General features: G+C 37.3%; 1 protein-coding gene across 1 annotated transcript in view; it reads right to left on the reverse strand.

Annotated features, from left to right (window-relative positions):
- Window positions 1-17,698, reverse strand: part of LOC139686820 (uncharacterized) — a 103,522-nt gene extending 85,824 nt beyond the window's left edge. The window contains exon 1 of the mRNA XM_071583890.1: window positions 17,445-17,698. The gene's annotated coding sequence lies outside the window, so the exon portion shown is untranslated. The remainder of the gene's footprint in view (window positions 1-17,444) is intronic.
- Between the last annotated feature and the right edge of the window lie 251 nt (window positions 17,699-17,949).

A 17,949-nucleotide genomic window follows, 5' to 3' on the forward strand; every position in this document is an offset into this window, starting at 1 on the left:
TCCTTCTTTGCCCTAAATTATTTATTTCGTCATTTCTTTAGAACTTCTGCCTACCTTCGTGCTGTCTGAGAGACCCAATCTCTTCTTTTTTTCTACCCACTTGCCCTCAGTTCTCCCTTCTATCATGGCCTTGAAAATACCACAACTTTTCAAAATTTTCTCCATCCACTTTCTCAATTTTTTCGGATTTCCACCAGTAATTTCTTCTCTTCGCCAGTCACATTTAAAACCTCGGCGCATCTTCCTCTCTGCCCAACTTATACTCTCTATTCTTCGCCAGAAGGCGATCTCGGGTACTGGTATTTCCTAATTTTCAGTTTTCACCGGTTGACTCTCCTGGGTCCCTTGTAAGGGTCCTAATTTTGGTTGAAATGCTTTCTGACGTCGAATATGAACTCGCCAGTATATTTGTTTGCATCACTTGTCGTGACTGGTGAGGATTCTTTGGTATTCAGAGCCATATTTCTCTATTCTACAAGTACATTTACAAGTTCTCGTAGCTCACTCATGAATTATATATCAATTAAAATACCAAATATGTACTTATAATTTCGTTTTCTCTTCAGATAATGTGTGGTCTAGAGTACTTCATGCGACGGAGGGAAAAACAGCTATGTTAATTCCAATTTGTTAACAGTTACAATCACAATTTTCAGTTACAATTACAATTTACAGTTACAATTACAATTGATAGTTACAATTACAATATAGAGTTACAATTACTATTTAAAGTTACAGTTACAATTATTATTATTCGGCTGGTAAATTGACTAGTAGATTTGAGAATCGGGTTCCAGTATGGCTCTTGCCTTGAAATTACTGAATAATACATGCTCACACAAGAGTGCATAAATAATGCAATACAAAATTGGAGAAAGAAAAGTTCAAAATCCATATTTGTGAAATGTATTGAGTACACGAGGGAATTCAGAATGACCAACAAAATGGTTATACCTGCTGACACCCTGTGGCCTACATTTAGTACCGTAAGCGATGCTACTCTCTGACGTAAATTGTAAAGGAATGCTGATGAGGATCATAAATGGTAATCCGCAAGCTGATACCAAGGAATAAAGCCGATATTCCCATGGTCAAGTCAATTTATAGGTTTATTTAAAATTTGTAAGTGAACATTTTTTCGGAGCTGTTGGCACATCTATTGATAAAATCATTATTTGCCGAAGGTTAACATTTAAAATGAATTCTCGAGGGCGAAACAACTTTCCTCATTAAAATGTATCCATTTTCTGTTTCAACAAATTTTAAGTTTTTATGCCACGAATAACGAAAGGCGCCCTTGTCGCAAAAAGTTCGTAATCCATTGCAGGTTTCCATATCATTTAGCTAACCTCGCACACAACAAGAAAAAAGTCGATACAATTTTGGCCGAATCAATATATCCTGTTTCAAATTATTAAGTAAACGTATATTCGGAGCAACTCGTACGCCTATCCATTAAAATGTAAATGCTCAAGTTCACATTTAGAATCGATTCTCAAGGATGAAACTATTTTCATCATGAAAATGATACAGAGTTCTGTACCAGGAAATTTTAAGTTTGTAATGGTCTGAATTGTAAAAGGTTATTTTATCCTAAGGAGTCCTTAACCATTGAAGGGTCCCATATTATTTCACCAACTTTGCATACAGGAAAATTGAGAGTTAAAGCAGTCGTTCAGAGACGATAGAAATGATAAGAATGGGAACGCTGGGAAATTGAATCCCAGCTTTTCCATTTCCAAGAAGAAGCCTATTAAGTCTCTGAGAAGGGTGAATAAAGGTCATATCATGAATATAATACCTCATAATCTCATATGGTGGACATTTAACTATTCGAGTCAGGGTTTTCTATTTAAATGACTCGGAAACACACATAAACTATTTTCAAAATGAAGAATTTTAGTCACAAAGTCACTTTTATGGTCACTTTCGATGAAATGCTTCACAAATAGGGATATTATGTTCTTATTTTGTACACATGCTTGATGTTATTTTATACTTTCTTTAAGTATTCGTTCTGTCCGCCCAATATACTTCGTGTTACATTCCGAGCACTTTAATTCATACACTCCACGCATCTCGTTTTTGGGAACTTTGTTTTTAGTGTGAGAGGTCAGGTTCTTAAGGCATGAACTAAGTGGCCACAATTGTGACCACAAAAGTGACCTTGTGACTAAAATTCTTCATTTTGAAAATAAAGGTCAAAGGCTCGACGCTTTGGAGCTGTTGGAAATTTTGAAATACGTCCTTTGCAAGGATGAACTTGCCAACGAAATTTTGTATTCCTTCCAACTCCCCACTCCTAGACCTATTATTCTTCCAAGTCAACGATTGACACCGAAAGATCTAATTCTCTTTCCCCCCCAGCTACATTTTGAGCTCTTTTACCTCTTCACCCTCCCTCTCTGACTAAGCCCTCCTCCCTCTGTCAGAAGATATATTTACCAAGTTTGCTTCTATGAGGGCCACCTGATGATGATGTTCAACGTCGAAACCTGGGTCATGTTTTTAAGTAAAGTGTGTTGAATCACAAAGTCAATAATTTCATATCATTTCAATATGCAATGCAAATTCTATAAAGTCACGCCGGAGACTAAAAAAAAGATTACCGAGCCTAAACTGCCTAATTTTAAGGGAAGATGAAAAAGCCTCCTACTGCGGAAAAATTTTCAAAGATTTTCAAAACTTTTGTAGTTGTTGGTGCTTTTTTGGATTTATGATCATTTATACTACTAGAGGAGGTTTCTCATTTAGATTTTATTGTATATATGGTTTGCTCCTACTTGAATTCAACCCGAGTTCCATCCTTGAATTTAACTTAAGTACATGAAGTAATGTTTTCAGATGAAATTTTATTGATCGTATTTCGCCAGCGAATGCATACATGTGAACAAAATAAACATTTTTGAGGACTTAGAATGACTAAATAATGAGTATGAATACATTTACTAAACATTTTTATTCGTACATTTTTTTGAGTGCCTCGAAAACATCTACAGTTCTTTTGCTCGATGTTCCAAGGTAGTCGTCAATCAAATGCTTCATACTTCTACAGGAATTTATGCTTCATACAGGAATTTATGCTTCATACAGGAATTTATGCCAACAAACGAGGTTGATGAAGAGGGACCGGGAAACAAAAGAGTCAACCGTAAAAACAGGAAGACGAATGATTTGGAAACATGATGAAGAGGTTGCCTCAAGTGGTTTCGGATGAGCAGAACGCTTTGGTGTGTGAAAATCCAGATTCGGTGGTGGTAAAAGGAATACGATGAACATCCCTCCTTTGTGAACATCTTTCCCCCTGATCGATGATCATTTTTGGCGTCAGTAGAGGTTTACGAAATTCTAGGGGTGATCATTTCTTTCTCTAAAATGGGAGTAGAGAGAGGGATATGGTGACGTTAGTAAACTTGAGCTCTCGCTATAAAATACAAGACGTAATGGTAACACTTCATCGTGCACAGTATTCGCTCGTGAGCTGCTAGAGTGAAAAGCTCCTTTGATAAGTCACGTTGTCCAGTGTACAATAGCGTTGAATGCGTTTTCTCTACTTAAACTGTTTAATAGCCATTGAAATTAATTTAAGATTTATTGAGGCGTAAGGTGATGATGTTTGGATATTAAATATTTTCTTTCGTGTGTACGACGCTTCAAAGAAGGCCGAACATCGTGCGACAACGAGCCCAAGAATCCTCGGCTATTTTCCATTAGGAAATTTTCAAGTGGGCAAAAGGGACTCTATTAGAAGTGCAGTCGACGGCCATTTAGTTATGCCGCTGACGTGAAAAATGTGTGTCCATAGGGTCTCTCTATTGCAAGTAGTTTGCCGGAAAAAATAGGTGATGTTAGACCTTGAACGCACCTCGTAGATGAGGAATTTTAGTTGACTGAGCAATCATAAATGATTCCGAACACAAGATTTGATGTGGCTCCTGTGTGTTTAATTTAAATCATTTAATGTGACTTTCAACACAGAATAAAATAATAGGGCTCGTATTTTTACTGTATGATAATGTATATACTACTTGAAAAAATTTCAATGTGCAGAAAAATAATTAAATATTGTTTATTAAATATTGATTAATTTTACCTAATGAAATTATCATTATTTAATTTACTTCATATTAAGTCACATCTCGTGAAATAGTGAACAAATATTACATACATGCGTGAGGCTTTGTGAATCGGGCATGAGAAGAATACTTTAGTGTGATTCCAATGCTTTGTATGCTCAGCAGTAATAAGAGGTTTGATTCAACTTATTTATACGATATTGATCAATACTTTTCAGGGTCCATCTTAAGCCAATCCGATATAATAATGCTAATGAAATACGCCACATGATTTTCCAGGACGTAACCACTCAAGCAGTGTTCACTCTGTGTCCGACCAAATCCTAACTTAGACACCAAACTATCAGATAGTAATGCTAATTATTGATTATTAAGTCGGACAAAATTGCTGTTCAATGAATTAAAGCGGAGAAAAAATTTAAACGCACGCTCTGTAGTACAGTACAGCTAAATGTTTATCTATAATAATTTAAAGGTAAGATAGGCATGGGTATTTCTGTTGCTCTGGTTGGTAGATTTATTTCGGACGGTTAAGCATTTATGAATGCAATAATCTCATCATGGGGCACCCCATGACTTTCCCGATGGTTGGAGGGTGTTACGCAACCGTGTTCGAGAACGCGTAACAGTCCAGCTTGGAATAGAGATGAATGCGAATAGAGGAGCTTGCTAGTCTTAACAAAATACGCAGGTGGAGCATCGACTTCCATGTGGATGAGTAAGCAGTTAATGACCAGTTAAAAGCGGCCTAGTGAAGACGCAGGAGAACTAGTAAGTTAAAACTGGAAGCATTAAAGGGAATCAGCTACTAGCGGTGAGTCATTGATAGAACGGGAGATAGGTACTCCTTGCTTTCAAAATGGAAAATGTGGATGAGTAATTAAAGTCTCAGCTCAATTCTCATTGGAAGAGATATTTTTGATGAAGCATTCAAATTAATATTTTAATGTAACAACATTTTAATTTTGCACATTTTTTTTCTCTTAAACCTTAAATACGATCGATATATTATATGCAACACGGAGAAAATAAAAAAATATTCACAAATATTCCGTAATTAATTAAATTTTCAGAAGGAGGAAAACCATGAAAAGGGTTAACACGAAACATTCTTTCTAATTCCAAGCCAAAGTTAATTTAAAATGTTCTAAACATCTATATTTTATTGATCTTTTGAATAATTAAATTGAGGGTGGAAGAGGGAATTTATAAAAGAAATCTAGTGTAACTTTTACTTTGATTCGGTTTGGTCCGCAGAAACAAGAAAATAATAATAACACCGTGGGTTCTGGATGAAAATATCCCATATCGCAATACAAATTGGTCTCACCTTCACGCCACTTGATCCTAAGTCTCGGTGATTAAGATTCAAACCTGAGAGGATACGCAACAACGGTGCTAACAGACTTATACTAATGGAATCGCGGGAGAGGCTCGAAAACCGTTCCATGGGATTCCGTTTCACCACGTCCAGTAACCCCGTGATCAGATTACAGATGGACTGTTATCGTTCAATTCAGAATCAGTAAAACGCGACCTCATCACCTGTGAGAAACCAAGCGTTTAATTCTTCGAGGAGAGTACAAAGAAAGAGGAAGGAAATTAGTAAAAATTTGCCGCAGTTAGCAATATTTTAGTTTAACTGATAAAACCTTTTGGCCCACTGCCTAGTTTCAAATTTAATAGTGAATTTGTATTTTTTCGAAGCGGCGTTATTCCGGGTTTCAATAGTTACAATTTTAATTCTTGCAGAAATGTGTAAATGTACATACTTTTTTACGGTAAAATCACTTCCGACAAAAATAAATTTATATATATTAAATAATATCAACCATAAACACAGTAATTAACCTGGAGGTCGGTTTGTTAGGTGACGGCAGAGTTCAACCAGTACTAAGCCCGACGGCGTGTGAAATTCACACATTAGGGGATGGAGACCAGTGCCTTTCCCTGCGGCGATTATGGTCTCCCAGGAAGATCTGGTACCCAAAATATCACACAGCTTGGGTGGAGCTTAGGGTGAGAGGCTCGCTCGGAGATCGAACCCGCGTGTTTTTTTACCCCACGTTACCAGAATAGGGTGTAAAAAATAGCGTTACCGTTCTAGAGATAAGGATGTCTTTTGCATTTAAGTTACTCGTATCGTAAGATATTCCATTAATATTTCAATAAATTTTTTCCCTTAGTTGAAGTGTAATTATAGTGCTAATCGGATACCCTTTTTCGTAATAATTCAATAGTTTGTGGGGATCGAGATGGTGCGGGGGCTAACGTACTGGCTTCCCACCCTGAGGGCGCGGGTTCAAATCCCGGCGGTGTTGAATATTTTTCAGAGGTATCTCGATCCCTACTTGAGGTGCTTTGTGGAGAGCACTTTGAGTGAGAACGCCGTCCGTCGGATGGGACGTTAAACAGCGGACCCCTTGGCGCCTTTCGTAAAGAGTAGGCTAATGCCGACGCCGGGTTTCTCTCCACCCTTCAACCTTTCCTGTCCATCCCCTATGGCGCAAATGACCTCAGCTGTCGGTCGCCTCCCCTAAATACTACTACTACTATTTAAATAGTTTGTATTTAATATGCCAATAGCTCCTAGGGAGGGGTCATTTATAATGTTGTGATTTTCAGTCGGAGAATATAAGTTTCCACATAATTCATATGCATGTAGTGTACGGTTATACACGGATAAATTTTTCTTTTTAACTGAATCTGAATTTATTCGATTTGAATAATTTCACGGCGGCAAACATGAGGCCCTATTATGCCCCATTATTCCTTTTGTTGTGAACAAATTATAACCTAAGACGTTAAATTTTCAAAATTTAATTTTATTAGCACCCAATTTGTTGTCCGTTGAACGAATCTTCTCCCCATTGAAATCTAATAATGGCCACAGAATAAGGTCCTTCCACGAGTCAGAAAGACAAAATGCTTAGTCAGTTTGTTGCTAAATTATGCTGATATATGTCAGTTAGTAAGCACGCGGAGCTATTTTGTATTAACCAGAATATTTTAATATATCTGTGTAGCCGGAGCATTTTTTAATACTAGTCTCTTTTGCTTCGAAAAACTTCGACAACATCGGTCTTATTCTGATGTCAACTACATTTGTGGCTAAAATTTTCATAAAATATCCTTTTAGTAATTATGACTGAAAGGTCCTCTCCCCCTTGATCAAAGTTGCTCTTACTAGTTGATCTATGGATGACCCTACCAGAAGCAATTTTTATTGCTTCAGCCGGCGTAGGCCTGGGTGTCATACGAACGCACAAGACCTTCCACCACGTCAAGGTTGTTGTCCATGGGGAGGGTGCATATCGATATATGAGAGAATTGGACTCCAATGCTGATACATTTAAATACTCGTTCTTCAATCTTGCAATTTGCCATCGTATAAAAAACCAAGGTTATAAGCCTCTATAGAATCGTAATTGAAAAACCATGCTGCCTCCATGCAATCTTTTTAAGAACCATTTTCTTTTATATGCAATTATATAATAAATGTTGGCTTCCCACACCCTCTGTTAAATACTCTCGGTGCTGCTTTCTTGCTAGATGCACAGGGCATACTGTTTTTCATTGCAAACGCGGTAACTTTACCGAGCACAAGTATATGTATGATCTATTAGAATAAGTAAAGGTTTTCGGCGTATTACACGTAGTAAACTTGATCTACAGCAATAAGTTATCATTGGGCAGATATTTGATGTAATTCCTTAAATTGAACTGACATGAAAAAAGGTTACCAATCGCTTAATATATTAATTAACGTATGCTTAAATTAAGAGTAACGATTAATTTTGATAAAATATTCGTATATTTAGACATTTATGAACAGGAAAGCGAATGATAACTGTATAATAGTCGAGGGTACTTCGTTTGAAAATGCTAAAAATTAACGTTTCATTTTATGATTTTCGTCAGCGTAAAATATTTAACCCTGAATACATTAGCACAAGACAATAGGGCTGTTATGATTGAGGATACCGATGAAGATTCAACTGGTGGGGATATTACGGCTGTTATTTTCTCCCACCAAATCTTTGACTCCCTTAAGTACATTGAGTGACACTTTTTCCTTTGAAAATCACCGGTGTATTTTAAAGAAATCACTAAAGGTTGTTCTAAAAAATAGTGCATTTCCTTAGGCCCAAACACAAGCAATGCTCTATATGAGTATTTTTAAATATAAGTAAAGGAGTATAAATTCAAGGATATACGAAATTGTTGCCACTTAACCGACAATGTCTCTAAATGGGTGAGTCGGAGTACGTATAAAACTTCAGTCATAAAGGTTCTAACATGTAGTCATGATTCTTTATCTTGGAATCCTTGAGAAATCCATTAGTAGGAGTCCGATGAATGTGTGGAAAGTGGCAACTAACTTAATGTGAGATGCAAATTATTTCCACGAAGCAACGTGGTAAAGATGGGCTTGGATTTTCTGAAATCAACGAGGCATATGAATTTTATTTAGTGGCATATGAATCAACCAGTGAATTGCAATGTCATTTAGCGATGATTGCACTTTGACCATTCAGATTTATTAAATGAGGACTTGCAGGATAAGACTCCAGGAATCACTAGTATGCCCAAGCGGGAAGGAAACTTTCCCCTTCAGGCCATTATTATTTATTTTTTGATCTAATAATTAACCTTGCATGTTGACACGACGCAGTTTTAGAGAAACTCGACTAGTACATCACTCGACTGAACTCTTTTGCATCACCACGGTGGTTAAAAACCACAAAGGCCCTTCGGCGTTCAGTGTCGTATAGCCTTGGTATATCCCAAGGGCAGGAAATGCACGAGACACTCATTTCTTCATTGTTCATCCTTTGACGCATCTGATTCACTCGTGGAAATCCCACGCAGGTGTCAGGAGATATCACGGGGGACTAAGGATCAAATGTTTGCCGCTCCCGGTCAAAACGTTTCTAAATAAAATGACATCTATAATTTAGCTTGTGCTTGTTTTCAATTATTTATTGTTGTGTTCAGAACACAATTTGTTCGCTATTTCTGTTCAAATACTAATGAGTACCTACGAGAAAAGAAAGATGAAAACGTTGGCAAATCAACGCCTGATATAAGTGTCTTGAGTACAATGAAACGAGAAAAAAGAATGTACCACTGGCTTAAATATGACATACATTACTATGTGCCCTTTGTACTACTTACTTTACTTACTTTGTACTATGTACACGTTTACTTTGATTGGATGCACAACAACAATTGGCTAAACTAAAACTACGAAGGCTTGAAATCCAATATCAACGTCATGAAAACGGTTCCTTTGTTCTGTAATAGTTTTAACTGTAATTAATGTCCAAGACTCACTTATTGCATTCTATTCTTTTTCTAAAAGCTTTTACACAACCTTATTGAATTTTATCGGTGTAGGCGAAATAAAATATGAAATAGCTTTGGTAAATATGTCAAACAGTTTATCTAGTTCGAAGTCGAAAATTCAACTAGTCGTTGCCATCGATAATGGAAGAAACCTCTTTTGAGTCTCGCCTTTACTTTATCATTGACCTAAAAGTTTTAAGGCTACATAATTAAGATTGCCGTTAGTAAAATGAAAAATAGCTTGGCATCAACCAGCCTATTACATTAAAATGTATGATGGTAAACAATCATCCATCGGTTAATTACGCAAAATTCAATGCTAGCAGCGCCATCAAGAAGGGAATGGAAAGGTTTGCGATATTCAAGAGGAGGCTAAGATGATCTTGGCTTTTCAATGAATAATAATAAGGAAGGACATATTTAATTAAATCGTAAAAAATGTGATATCTTCCCCAAATAATTGAACATATAATTGCTAATTGAATTGAGCTAAAATAGCGGAATTCATTGTGTAATTATTTCATTTGCAGAAATATTTTCGATTTTTTGCCTTGCAAGAAAAATTGTAGTGCTTACCAGATAAATGATTAAAGGCATAACATTCAAAACCATAATTAACCCCAAAATCCAATTATTACCTGACAATCTGTGCTTTGACCTATTTATACTCAAAAAACGCTTTGCCATTGCGTATTAAGAGTTCTTGGAAAAGTATATTGAACTCTTACCTTCATTATCATCCATAATATTTAAATAGAGAATTGCATTTGCATCAGCTTTCTGTCACATTCTAACTTCTCTTGATATTGCATCGACCGTGAAAACTTAGATCACAGTCGCATAGATCAATAACGGTTTTAAATATCACGTATTAAATGCTTCAACATTATGAAAGGAGAAACTTTGTAATTCCACATAGATATAGATATAGAGATTCCACAAAGTTTCTCCTTTCATTATGTTAAGTCGATTCCATGAAGTCACGCCTGAGACAACGAATTGCTTCAACATTATAATTTAATTTCAGTAATGAGCACTGGGGAAAGAGAGTAAAATCATTAGGGATGGTTTGAAAATTGATCTAAGTGGATATTTTATATGAGTTGTAAACCATAATAATTAATTTTAATCTAAGGTTGTTGATAATAGATTATGATGTTGGTTGTTGACAATAGAGAATAAAATTCTAGGTATAAAGTGTTGGGGTACTGACCAAAGGGCCTAGGTGTGATTCTTTTGGTACCCTGAGCTCCACCCAAACTGTGTGTTTTTTAGATCTTCGCGGGAATCCATAGCTGGTGCAAGGAAAGGCACTGACCCTGGTTTGTGAATTTCACACGACGCAGGGCTTAGTACTGGGTAAACTCTACCACCACCTACCAAACCGACCTTCGGGTTATTACTGTATTCATGTTTTTATCAATATTCACAAAATATCTTTCTCCATAGGGGTGCTGGTGCTTTTCTTTGTGCAGGGAGATATTTTTAAATAAATGAAATGTGAATCTAGCAACCAATCTTTTGAACCTCCTCAATATGAACATATGAAGTGGGCTTAGTTCGATTTATATCGTCTCGTGTCGTCAAAAAAATATTTCATCAATCTTAGATAGTTTTTCCATGATGGAATAGAACAAAAGGTTAAATTTCAAATTATTTTGTATTTTATTTTATTTTGATCCCGATATTTATATGAGTAAACCGAATTGAATTCCAGCAGCGTTGGAAAGTTGGTGAGGCACTTAAAATAAAAAATACAGGATAACTTCTTCTCCGACTACTTTTCTGTAAATTGATTAGTTTGTTTTTTGAAATTAGGAAAAAAATGTTGGGATGAGAATGAAGTCCTGTTGCTGATTATTAGCATACTCCAGAACTATTTCCGACTTTTGATGACGTTAAGTGACACAGTAAATCGTCAAAATTTCATTAAAGCAACAACCAATTAGTGCGGTTTCGATTTGGTCTGACAGCTACGTGTTTAATTGATGCCATCGATAAGTAAAGAAGTTTTAAAAATCATTTGTAAAAAATTGGAAAAAAAATATTTTCATTCCAATTCGTTGTTAGAAGGTATAAAACAATATAACTACTGGCTAACTATTAGGGATTAATTTGATTTTCGTCAAGAAAAATATATTGAGCCATGATTATGGTTGAGAAATATCGATGATAGTTTTAGACAGTTCCTATATCGAAGGCGGAAGTGTGGTGGACTGAACACATTTCGGAGTTCATGACCGCGGGGAGAATACAATTGATTTATTCCGAAGACAGGGTGTAATCGTTACGAAAAATTTGTTGAAATACCACTGTAGACGTAGATTTACAATGGAGATGACCGGGGTTTCAGAGAGATATCAGTCAGACAACATTATTATTACTTGGCACAGACTAAAAAGACAAAGATTAATTCACAGTTTTCCGGGAGTGAATGCGACTTCAGATTCAGCACTATTAAATAGTAACTTCAGATTCACAAGGATTAAACAGGAAGACAATCGTGAAACTGGAACGTAAATGAGAGCCAATAGGAACGGAGTACGGGCGAGCAGTAGGGAAGAATACTATATTGGACAAGGATAACAATAAAATATATGCAAAATAGGACCATCTAAAAGATATCGAAAGCTGCAAACGGAATTATAGGAACAGTAAATTGGAGAACGACAATCGATGGGTGTAAATTCAAAATTAGTTAGAAGAAAGTACAATGAGATAAATAATAAGTTGAGACGGGAAACGAATAGGGCGAAAGAAGCGTGGCGGAAGTCTGAGTGCGAGGCTATAGAAAGTTACAAATAAAGGCTGTAATTTGTGATCACTGCAGGAACGTGAAATTAGTGTTAGGAACTAAGAAGGGAAAACTCGCGCAAAAGATATATTTAAAGAACACTGGAAAGATTCCCCAGAAATGGAAGAAATACAGGGAGGTTCCATATACTAGTATCACAGACAATAGGCCAGCAAGCTTAAATTTAGAAGAAGAATATTATGTATATAAGGATAGATACATAGGGAAGTTCTGACATACTTGATGGCGAGGCAGAAAGGGCACTAAGGGAAAAATTCAAATAAGGACTTGGTAGTATATTAACTTACCGTGAAACTAATTCAAGGTTCAGGAAAGCGTGAGGTTAAGAGCTAATGCCTACCAAAAGGAACTCGTTCGGAAAATGTCGTCTGATTTGCGCTAGTTCCCATTCCAAAAAAAGGGTAAAGCAGTGGTTGAGACATATAGAACAATGAATTGGGTGGATCTAATGAATACGAGGGTTGCTATTTATATTTTTAGCCTTGACAACACTTAGTTATTTTAGCGCCATCTGACTTTTCCATATCTAAGTTTGACCCTTTAACGCTAACCCGCTTCAGAATATTTTGTCGTTTGATGATCACTTGTGTTGTTTACACTGATACAAAAATTTTGTCTCAGCGAAAAAATGGAGTTAACTCGTGAACACTTTTGTGCGATGATTTTTTACGTCTTTCAACGTGGATTATCAAGACAGGAATACATCGATCAAATTACTTCCACTTTTGGCGATAAAGCCCCATTCTTTGCCACTGTGAAATGGTGGTATAACGAATTTCATCATGGCCCCCGTTCGCTCAGCGACGGAAGTCGTGAAGGTCGTCCAAAATCAGTTGGTGTGCTAGAAAACATTAATGCTTTGCAAGAAATAGTAAAGGAAGATCGCCATGTGACTTATCGTTAGATTAAGGCATCCTTCGGGATTAGTATGACGAGCATCAATAAGATATTGCATGAACATAGAGCTGTAAAAAAATTTGTTTGTGATGGATCCCGCATAATTGAAAAAAATCTCAAAAAGATGCTCGTGTTTATTGGTGCAAAGAAATACTCAAGAAATACAATTGTGGTGAATTAAAAGCTGTGTATAACATCTACACTGTTGACGAATCTTGGATCTCTGCGTATCAGCCCGAAACAAAACAGCTATCCACTGTATAGGTCTTCCAAGGTGAGCCAAATCTGACAATAGTGATTCGTGCACGGAGCACATCGAAGTAAATGACCCTCCGTTTCTTCGGAATAAGTGGACATGTAGCAACCGTACCGTTAGAGCAACGTAGAACCGTGAATTTTGAATGGTACAAGATCATTTGCTTGCCAGAAGTGATTGGTGAAATAGGGAAAAACAAGCGGCAACGAAGGATCATTCTTCATCATGACAATGCAAGCCCTCGCAGATCGGCTGAAACGACTCCCTATTTGACTGGCCAAAACCTCGAATTAATGGGTCATCCTCTGTACAGCCCTGATTTAGCACCAAATGACTTCTTTTTATTCCCGTTAATCAAGAAAATATTGCGAAAGGGTATTGATATCATGTATAGCATATCTTCCTGGGCCGGTTATCCGGCTCAGGAAGATTTGGTAACCGAAAAATCACATAGCTTGGGTGGAGCTGCAGGTGCCCGTAGTGCCTTGCCCGGGCATCGAACCCGGGACCCTCCGGTAAGAAGTCCAGCGCTCTACCCCCTGGACTACCATGACCCCTATATATATATATATATATATATATATATATATATATATATATATGTATATAAATATATATCATATCAATGAATATTTATTTATTCATTTATAAAGAGAGATAAGGAAAAAGGAGGCAGCATAATTTTAGAGAGAAAAAACTGCAGCATTTCCCTGATAAAACAGGAGATGGGAATGAAAGTCAATGGGGAATTCATAAAATCAGTCAGGTTTGCGGATGATCACACTTGAGTTAGCCTATCAGCGAAGGAGTTGCTAACATTACTGAGTTCATTTGGTAATTATTGTGATGGATTATGGAGAATAATTAATGCTAACAAAGCAAATTCCATTTAGTTGTCGAGAATGGGTTAGGTAAGGTAGAGCTTAATGTTTATGTAGATATTAAAATAGGAGCTCATAATTTACACATGCTGGAGGAGTTTATGTATCCCGCAAGTTCTATGAACCAAGCTAATCGATGTTTAAGGGATATAAGAAGAAGAATTTCGCTAAGGAAATCTTTCATGAGGCGGAGAGAATTGGCGAAATGGTGACGATGAATAAGAATCTTGTATAAATATTCGTTAAAACTCATGTGTTGGTTCGGTGAGTAAACATGGTCGTTTTAGAAATATGGTATGCGTAGATTGGAAGCTTTTGAAATGTGGGCGGGAAGGAAAATGGAAAAGGGGAGACGGACAAAAATAATTAAACAAGGAAGTACTAAGTGAGTGAGGAGAGGGGCTATTTGGGAAAAATCCATGGGAGGTAGAAAAGATGTATGTAGAGCATTTTGACTGGCGATGGGATGTTGGGTAAGATAAAACGATAGGAAAGCAATTTAGGTGGACGGAAAGGAAAGGTATTTTGGAAGGAATGAAGAGAGGAAGTAAGTGCGCCGCATTGGAGGGTTTTTCGTCGTGCCGGATGCCATGCCGTGTTTTGTTAGATAAGGCACAGATAATACGATATACGATAATAATACCATGTATTGTATGCATATGTATATCCAAACTAATACATAAAGGAGGGCTTATTTGTACTTTTATTTTGTTTTTTTTTTCGCAATGTGGTGTTTTTGACTTTAATTTTCCTTCCTAGTAACTTATCAATTGCGTCCGTAAATAATGAATCTCAGGGTCTATACCCCTTTGTCCCAACATTTTTTTTGATTGGGACTCATAAAATATTTTGACGAACAAAGTTGTTTTCCTTACAATTTTATAATTTGTTTGATTGGGATATTAAATGCTCCAGCAAAGGTCCTCATGACCTTTGTAGTTGGTGTTGCCGTCCGGTTTTACTGTAACTGCATGCTGCATTTCTCAGTTTCACTTGAAGCATTCCCTCCCATGTGTTCCAAACATAACTAAACTTTTGCTGGGAAAATAAAGGCGAGATTATTAGCTTATCGTAAATATTTGTATTTATAGATATATATTTATATTTATTTTTTTATATATGTCACCTACGCGTTCACAGCTCTTAATTTTTCGAATCCAATATTTTCATTTAGATTGTTTACGTGAAATAAGAAATGCGCTGTATTCTTGCACAAATTTATTCATGTAGACCTAGTTTCAACGCTTCGCGTCATCATCAGGTTTCTTATGATAGCGCTGGGGCGTTAAATCTAGTTACTCCTGAAAAAATCTGTGGACGAGTGCAGTGCGCTCCGAATTTTATGAGCATTAACTTCCCACATGGTTAAGCCGGGAACTATCGCATTAAATGGTGTTTACTTTTGTAAATTTTAAATCCAGTCATTCAGATAAAATCAGTCAGCCAAGTAGTTTTCAGCATTGTTGAAATTTCAGCATTAGGACATGAATTTGATAGGTATAGGATGATGATCAATGTTAATAAAACAAAACTTAGGCTGTTTTAGAGAAAGAGGAAAACTATGTTAAATATTATGAGACGAGGTCATAAATTAGAGCAGGTAAAAACTGTTTACGTCTCTCGTTAGTTCTCTTGCCCAAAATGATCAAAGTATGAGTGACATTAGAATGAGAATTGCGTTAGGCATAGAAACTTTCTCAAGGAGGTGGATATTAAAGAGAGGGAGGTTTGAGATGTTTAGAAAAGACTTATTGAGACTTTGATTTGGAGTGTGGTTTTGTACAGTGAGGTAACATGGTCGCTGGAGTTATTGATGGGAATACGGATGATGGGAAATGCTTTTGTGATTTGAGTATGGACAAAGATGGAGGAAGTAAAATCGATCGAAGGGATAACAAAGTAAAAGGTACTAGAAGTGACTGGGGAGGAGAGGGGATCAGTGGGATAAACCCAAATGAGGCTGGAAAGGTGATACAGAGCATTTCCATTGGCAATGGGATGTTGAAGAATGTGATAGAGGGGAGAGTGTTAGGCAACCGAAGAAGCGAGAGAAATAGGATAGGCATGTTGGATGGAATGAAGGAAGGGAGGAAGTACGGTTAATTGTGTCGGATGTCAAATTATATTTCGTTTGAAGAGTTCATTTAATGTGTCTTTGTATAGCCAAAGCCCATTCTAAACCTTACTTAAACGATAGATTACAAATGATTACAATAGGTTAAAAAGTTCTTGTTTTGTTTAAGACGTGATTTTATATGTAATTATCTGTATTACTTGTGTGAGGTAAAGAAATTATATACATTTCGAATTACAAAGTTTGTTAAACTTTAATGTCCGTTAACTAAGATCAAATGTCATCCTAAAATAAAATACGGAAGCTACGTATAATTAAATTTCCAACAGGAAGAAATTTAATAAAAGCCTCTAAATAGGCATCAAGAGTATATCCACCGTTGCGATTTTTAACCAACTTGTGAGACATGTGTTGAAGTCTCCGTAGAGCATGATAATTTCCAAATTAAGTGCCATCTTCTAGAGATGAAATTATCCCATGAGTTAAATAATATAAATTATTTTTGGAATCTCTTGAATCTTAATTATTTCAAATCTCACAAAAATTCATTATTAAATTCGTGAATCATAAGTCGGACGTGAAATTAACGCCACACATCTTGCAGCAAAACTTTGGAAGAAATTGAACCTCTGTTCTTTCCCGTGATACAATTTGGGGTAGTAAAAATAGATTATCTACCGTCTTAAATACAGATAACAAACTTTTGCAATCCTAAAATTCCGACCAATGTTGGACGTGTACGGTAAAATCTCAAGCAACCTATCCATCCATAGATGAATGGTATTGAAGTTCATGATACACTTCTGTAATACGACCGTCGGCAAATATCAATTTCCTTAACGCCCTAAACGAAGTGTTCTCCGAAGATCTAATGAAAATATATAATCGACGATGCACTTCACTTCTCTAAAATATTTTGCCATCACTTCCCTCGCTTTGGAACGCGAAATAAAACGTTTCTCTATAGTCACGCACCCGATGATTGTCACTGCACGATCATGTTGGAACGAGATGTCATCAGAGGAAATTACGGGAGGGAACTTTGTATGAATGCATAAGGTATCCTTTGGATGTTAATCCTTTTTCGGGTACTCACTCGATTTCTGCCGAAATGTACAAATCCTCCGGCGTCGACCCCCTGGAAACCAGTGGATGCCGAATCCACGCGCTCCGGCAGCAACCCACCGTCTCCTGGGGGAAGGACGCCCCTTCCGCGCGGACGAGGAAACGGGCCAGGGGGAGGTTTGCGCACCCGTTTCCGAAAGGAAACCCAGGTCCGCGCTCTGCGTGGGGGGAAAAAAAACCACCATCAGATGTTTCGCCTTCCCTCGCCGCGATGCTTCGCTCCTAAGGAACTGAAGGGAACTGAGCGTCGGGGCACAAATGGTTTTCTTTCTCCACATCGGGAGCTCCTACCTCCCCTCCCCCGCGCCGGCCCCCTCCGTTTCCCCTCGCCATGCCTCCCGTCCCCCTTCCTCCCCGCCAGTCTTCGCGACGCCCCGTCTCGTACCCAAAGCCACCGGTTGCAGCGGCCTTGCGCTCCTCCAGTCCCACTCCTCCAGGGCTCTACCCCCCACCCATCCGCCCTTCGCTCCTCCCAA

Source organism: Hetaerina americana, unplaced genomic scaffold, assembly GCF_022747635.1.
Source record: "Hetaerina americana unplaced genomic scaffold, ioHetAmer1.1.p SCAF_15, whole genome shotgun sequence".
NCBI lineage: Eukaryota > Metazoa > Arthropoda > Insecta > Odonata > Calopterygidae > Hetaerina > Hetaerina americana.